Genomic DNA, 6,588 nt, shown 5'->3' on the forward strand with positions numbered 1-6,588 from the left:
CTAGATACATGAGGCCATATAGTATGATGCTAAATGAAAGGACCTCCAGGATATAGAAACAAAAGCTATATAATGAGTGATTATTGTCCTTAATGTAATATGTTATCTCTCATCTCTTTTGCTGTCCCTTGGATATCTCATATTGTTAGAGTATTTCACCTTGTTATCTGATGTATTGTATATATGCTTGATTGGTTATTTGGGATTGGATAGGGAAAGGGGGAAAACAACATGAGCATCAAGGGTGGGGGGGAGGGAAATGGGGACCACGACATGAGAAAGGGTATCAAAGTATGTGAAGTAATGCACCTTCTATCTGGTGAATATAATGTAACCTTTCTATTAATTACAATTAAAAAATATATGAAAAGAATTCTAGCTAATCAAATTCAACAACTAACCAAAAAATTATGCACTATGATCAAAGAGGATTCACTCCAGGGACAAAAAGCTGGTTTCATACAGGTAAGTCAATAAATGTAACACAACACACCAACAGAAACAAGGACAAGAACCACATAATTATCTCAATTGATGCAGAAAAAGCTTTTAACAAGATAAAAGCTCTGGAGAAGGTAGGAATCTAAGGAATATTCCTCAGTATAATAAAGGTTGTACAGGACAAACCTATAGCCAGCATTATACATAATGGTGAAAATCTAAGACTATTTCCTCTAAAATGTGAAATGAGAGAAGATTGTCTACATTCTCTTCTCCCCTTCAATATAGCATTACAATTCCTAGCAAGAGCAATAAGACAAAACAAAAGCATAATGGGCTCAAAAACTACCACTTTTTATAGATGATATGATTCTGCAGTTTAAGTATCTTATATATTCTTCCTCCAAGTTACTGGAGGGGATCCAAAACTTTGACAAAAACTGTGGAGTAAAGGCAGTACAGGTGTCAAATTGAGGCCATAGATGGATGCAGACACTAAGTATCCATCTGAATATACAGAGTTTAAGATCTCTTTGGAAACTCTGTACAAAGCAATATCAGTTCTATAGAGTCTATATTTGGGAATCTCTTTGTACTTAAAACATTCAGGGGGGTTGGAATTAAAGAAGCCAGTGAGGATGAGCATGGTGATGGATGATGAGCTCAGCTGAGGTCAAGGCTCCCCTCAAAGAGGGAAGGAGGTAGCCAAGAAGGAGATGCAGAGCCAGCCCAACTGACCAAGGGAAGTGTCCTAAAGGAAAAAGCCTCTGTGTGTCCAGTCTTTCAGGGTCAGGAAAGTGAGTGAACCAAAAATCCAAACTCAGTGTCTCTGCTCTTCTCAATAGAGATCATCTCTGGAATTTTTCCCATATATTCAGCAAGCAGCAGGTTCTGAAGCGATGCACACCAGAGGAGTGTCATTCATTCATTCTGTTGAGTGCAGTTCTGACATTCTTTGCCTGGAGCCAGAACAACTCTTGCAAGCTGATGGAACTGCCTCTCCATTGATCCCCAGTTGGCTTTACCTGTGCTCCTAACCAGTCACTATAAATGAGACTCCAGTGGCTCAAAGAACACTGATAATGGGCACTGATAATGGAAAGATGTACAGGGTGAGGTATAGAGAAGGAAATGGGACTTTCTCATCCTTTTATTGGCACCACTTTCCAAGAATCTCCATGTGTGTGGCTATCTGGAAGCACCCAAATGCCATTCCTTTGGAGTTTTGAGAGACAGTACATAGGAGGCATAGGCTTGATTATGTAATTTGTCACTGGTGGCCAGGCTATCAGTGGGTAGGAGACTCCTCTCCCCGCCCCCCCCTGCAGTGATCTTTCCAGCGTCCATGTCCATCCTGAAGTGAACTGGAGGTTCAGGCAATCATTAGTTTTCAAAAAGACATTGTCACCTGGGAGATTCTAAGGATTTTAAGAGTTGTCAAAAAAAAAGGGACAAAACAAATGTATGTTTCACTATGTTGTAGGGATCTACACAATAACAGATCACACCTGACAATCCCTGGGGCATCAAAACACACAAAGCAACTGAGGGAGAGGTAGGAAAAAAACCCATCTCTATGTGGGGAAGTCTTTTAGAAACTTAATAAAAGTATTCTTTTTTGCTTTTTCCTTTTTTGGTCTTAGAGATTGAACTTTTTTGCTCAAGGCTAGCTCTCTACCACTTTGCCACCATTACACTTCTGGCTTTTTGGTGGTTAATTGGAGATAAGAGTAGTTTCCTGATTGTGCTGGATCTCGGTCTCCTGAATAGCTAGGATCACAGGTGTCAGCCACTGATGCCCAGCCAAAAGTACTTCTTTTTAAGGAGCTTTCTCAGGAAGAGAGATAGAAACTAGCCTAAAAATAGGCTTGGGGAGGAGGTAAGCCCTATCATAACGTATTTTTCTTAATTAAATGGTCAATAGAGAGAGTTAAAATCGAAGTTCCATGAGAGTAAAGCTGGTGATTGGTAAGTCAATAGCTTGTGGAGAAGGGAAAGAACACTGATAGGTATGCCACTGTCCCCATTTTTACTTCCAGTGTGAGCAGAACCATGTTTCATTTCTCTCTGAAATCAAAAGAATGATTGATAAATAAATCTAGACTGGAAAACAACAGAAAAGAGTTTCTACTCTGAGGCTATTAACTTGTTTTATAACTTTAATGGGCACTAGTAACTGTGCACTAATGGCCTGCATCCATAATCCCAGCTACTCAAGAGGCTGAGATCTGAGGACTGTGGTGTGAAGCCATTACAGTTCAAAGCCAGCCCTGAGCAGGAAAGTCTATAAAGCTATTATCTCTAATAAACCACACACACAACAAGTGGAGCATTGACTCAAGTACTAAAGTGTCAGCCTTGAGTGAAAAGGCTAAGGGACAGAGCTTAGGATCTAAGTCCAAGCTCCAGTACTAGCACACACAAAAATAAAATGAAATAAAATAAAATTAGAATAAGGGAAAGTTTCTAACCCCATATGTATAAACTTCTTGGTGTGTGAAGATTCTGAGTGTGCCCATCACATCAAGGACTTTCTCCTCCAAGTTACTCTAATGGCAAAAGCTTTAAAAACTCAAATTTCAGCGCATGCACAGCACATATCTGGACATTGTCCTTGGCTAAGGAGAGTGGTATGGAGACACAGTTAATTTAGTTTAGTTAATTCTTCAGTATATTTGACACCAAAATAAGATATTCAACCATATAGTACTTAGGTGTCAGTATATTTGTATTTTTGATCCGGGCCAGCACAAGTAGGGAAAATTCTTGTCCTAGGAGTGGAAGAGGTTTAATGAATTAACATTTTATTTCTAGGACATGCTTTCACTGGCCTGGATAAGTAAATTAAACATCTTTTGTTTTAAAACTATTTATGGACCCATCTTAAGGTCACATTTTAATGCCAGGGATATCTATATTCTTTGGGGGAGGGGGGAAATCAACATTTTGTTTATGCTTCATAACATTTTTACAGTAACATCTAACATCTTAGCAACCAGTAATTTTTGAACACCTGTATTGATTGAGGTTCAAGTAGACTTTTACTGCCATATCTTCTCAGCATAGCTTAACTTTAAATTTTTCTTATCAAAACTAAATTTTAAAAGAAAGAATTGCAATTTTGATTTGATAATATTAAGGCTGCTTCCTTTCAATACTTGGGAAGAAATATACTGGCTTTTTTTCTTTCCTAACAGAAAATAGGTTGTAAGGTAGCATTTAAAATATCCAGGCACTAGCCAGTCCCCAGTGGCTCATGCCTGTTAGTCCTAGCTACTCAAGAAATTGATATCTGAGGATTGCGGTTCAAAGCCAGCCAGGGCAGAAAAGTTTGTGAGACTTTTATCTACAATTAACCACCAGAGAACCCTAAGTGGTGCTCAAAGAGTAGAGGGCTAACCTGGAGCAGAAAAGTTGGGGGACAGTGCCCAAACACTGAGTTCAAGCCCCACAATCAACAGAAGAGGGGGGGGGGGAATAATCAAAACTTTTCTCCAGTGAGGAGATTTCCCTGTTCTACTCTTTTAAAAGGAAAGATGTGGGGCACATCACATCAAGGAAATGAAATGCTGTAAAAGGCCTACCTCGTGGTCCAGTGCTCCCTTCCTGGTTTTGGGCCCAACCTGTCCCGGTTGGAAGGCTGGGCTGTGGTTTGTGATGTCTACCTCTGGGATTGGCCCATACACTCCGGCCCTCTCTTGACAGCGCGTGCATCCTACCTGCCCTGCCCACCTTTTGCTGACTGGCTCCTGCGATCTATTTAGCCAAATGTGCCTCCTCAATAAACGAGTTTCGGCCGTGATGGATCTCCCTGGCGCGTCTGTTTGTCCTCCTGCGAGGGAGGGCTGGGTGAAGGCAACCAGGAGGCCCTAACCTTTCTCGGCCTCCTCTTGTTCTCTCTATCCTTCCTGCCGGTGGGGGGCGGGGAGGGGGGCGCGAAGGACTAAAAACCCCGACAGAAAGATACTCTATTCATTTTTACAAAAATACTAAGTTTCCAGAAACTGGAGCTGGGAGTTTGGCTTAGTGGTAGAGAGCTTGCCTGGTACACAAAGACCCAGGTTTGATTCCTCTGTACCACATACATAGAAAAAGCCGGACGTGGTGCTGTGGCCTAGACAAAACCCAAGGACTGTGCTCAGAACCTGATTTCAAGCCTCAGGAATTGCAAAAGAAAAAATTAAGTTTCCGGTATTTTATTTTCAGGTTATTCCAATGGCAAAACAATTATCTACTTCTACCTCTAGACGTTCTGCCTGTACATGCATGAGCCATGTACTGTAGCCTTATATTAAATCTATCATCCTTCATTTGCTTTTTCTCTTAGACCATTCCCCCTGAAGATACTTTGGGACAATTATTTCTGCAGTCCCAGAAACAAGGATATACTAAATCCACTAGCACAACTGATGTTCATTGCAGCACTATTTACCATAGCAAAGATATGGAACTAACCCTGATGCCCCTCAGTTCATGAGTGGATCAACAAGTTGTGATATTTATACACAATGGAATTCTATGCTGCTGTCAGAAAGAACGACTTCATCCCATTTGTAAGGAAATGGAAAGACTTAGAAAACTCATATTAATTAAGTGAAGTAAGCCAGACTCAAAGGAACATAGGCTCAATGGTTTCCCTCATTTGTCATAATCAGTAGAAACCTTGGGCTCTCCTAGCAGAGATTTACAATAGAGCAAAACCTTGATACATAAGGCCATATAGTATGATGCTAAATGAAAGGACCTCCAGAATATAGAAACAAAAGCCATATAATGAGTGATTGTTGTCTTTAATGTACTATGTTATCTCTCATCTCTTTTGCTGTCCCTTGGCTATCTCATATTGTTACAGTATTTCATCTTGTTATCTGATATATTGTATATATGCATATTTGGTCATTTGAAATCGGATAGGGGAAAACAAGATGAGGGGTGGAGGTGGGGGGAGGGAAATGGGGACCAAGACATGAGAAAGGGTATCAATGTTTGTGAAGTAATGCACCTTCTATCTGGTGACTATAATGTAACCCTTCTATTAATTACAATAAAAAATATATTAAAAATGTCTATTGTTTCAATGTCTACCTCTGGACATTATTTGTTGGCCTTACTACAAGTGATGTAGGAAGGGACACTCAGGAGCTAGAACTCTAAAATTGAGATCCTAAAAATTACTTGTTAGCTTGGCCTAATGAGTTCCATGACAATTGCAAAATAAAGATTTCCTAGGGTCCAAAACCTTACCTCTCATTATTTCATACAGTAATTCCTCTACATGATTGTTCTTATTAGCCGGCCCCTATCCTGTTTAGGACTTTAATGATTCCCAGAGGGGGTGAAGAATATATGGATGCAAGCTGTCTCTGTGATCCTGGAATAACTCAGTAAGGTCAGAATGTTCCTAAAATGTCCCATAAGAAGAAGCAACAATTAGAGACTTAATTTGGCTTATCTAAATATTAAAATTTTGCTCTTAAGTTTTTACTCAAAAGCCAGTGTTGATTCTAACACATAAAGACAGAGGATAGTCAAGGGTGGGATTCTGAAGTGACTCAAACTCTTCATGCACCTCTTGACGCTATCATTCACTGCAATGCATGTCCAATAAGAAGCACTAGAAAAAATCATTACTATGCAAAAACAGCTCTGAAAAAATAAAATTGCAGTTATAGTCACAGTTGGAATCATGTAAATTCATTAGTAAAATCGTTTGTATGGTTTATCTTGACTTTTTCAGTTTTAAATGTGAAAATGTTCATGTAATATACATAAATCTTATTTCCTATTTTCCTTGCTTCTTTTAAAATGATTTTGTAGACCTTTAGAAGAAAGCTGGAGACTTGATTAAATTATTTATTTGTTTATTTATTTATTGTCTATTGTGGGACTTGAATGCTGAGCCTGGGCGTTGTCCTTGAGCTTTTTAGCTCAAAGCTACTTCAGTATCCCTTGAGCCACAGCAGAGCCACTTCCAGTTTATTGTAGATAAGAGTCTCCTGGTAGTTCCTGGGCTGGATTTGAACTCTGATCCTCAAATCTGAGCCCTTGAGTAGCTACAATCACAGGAGTGAGCTAGCCAGTCTGGCTCCCAATTAATTTTTCATTTGTTTTTGTCTCTAACTTTATTGTCTCTAATGAACAAATGCA

Source organism: Megascapheus bottae, chromosome 10 (assembly GCF_031878675.1).
Source record: "Megascapheus bottae isolate mThoBot1 chromosome 10, mThoBot2.hap1, whole genome shotgun sequence".
NCBI lineage: Eukaryota > Metazoa > Chordata > Mammalia > Rodentia > Geomyidae > Megascapheus > Megascapheus bottae.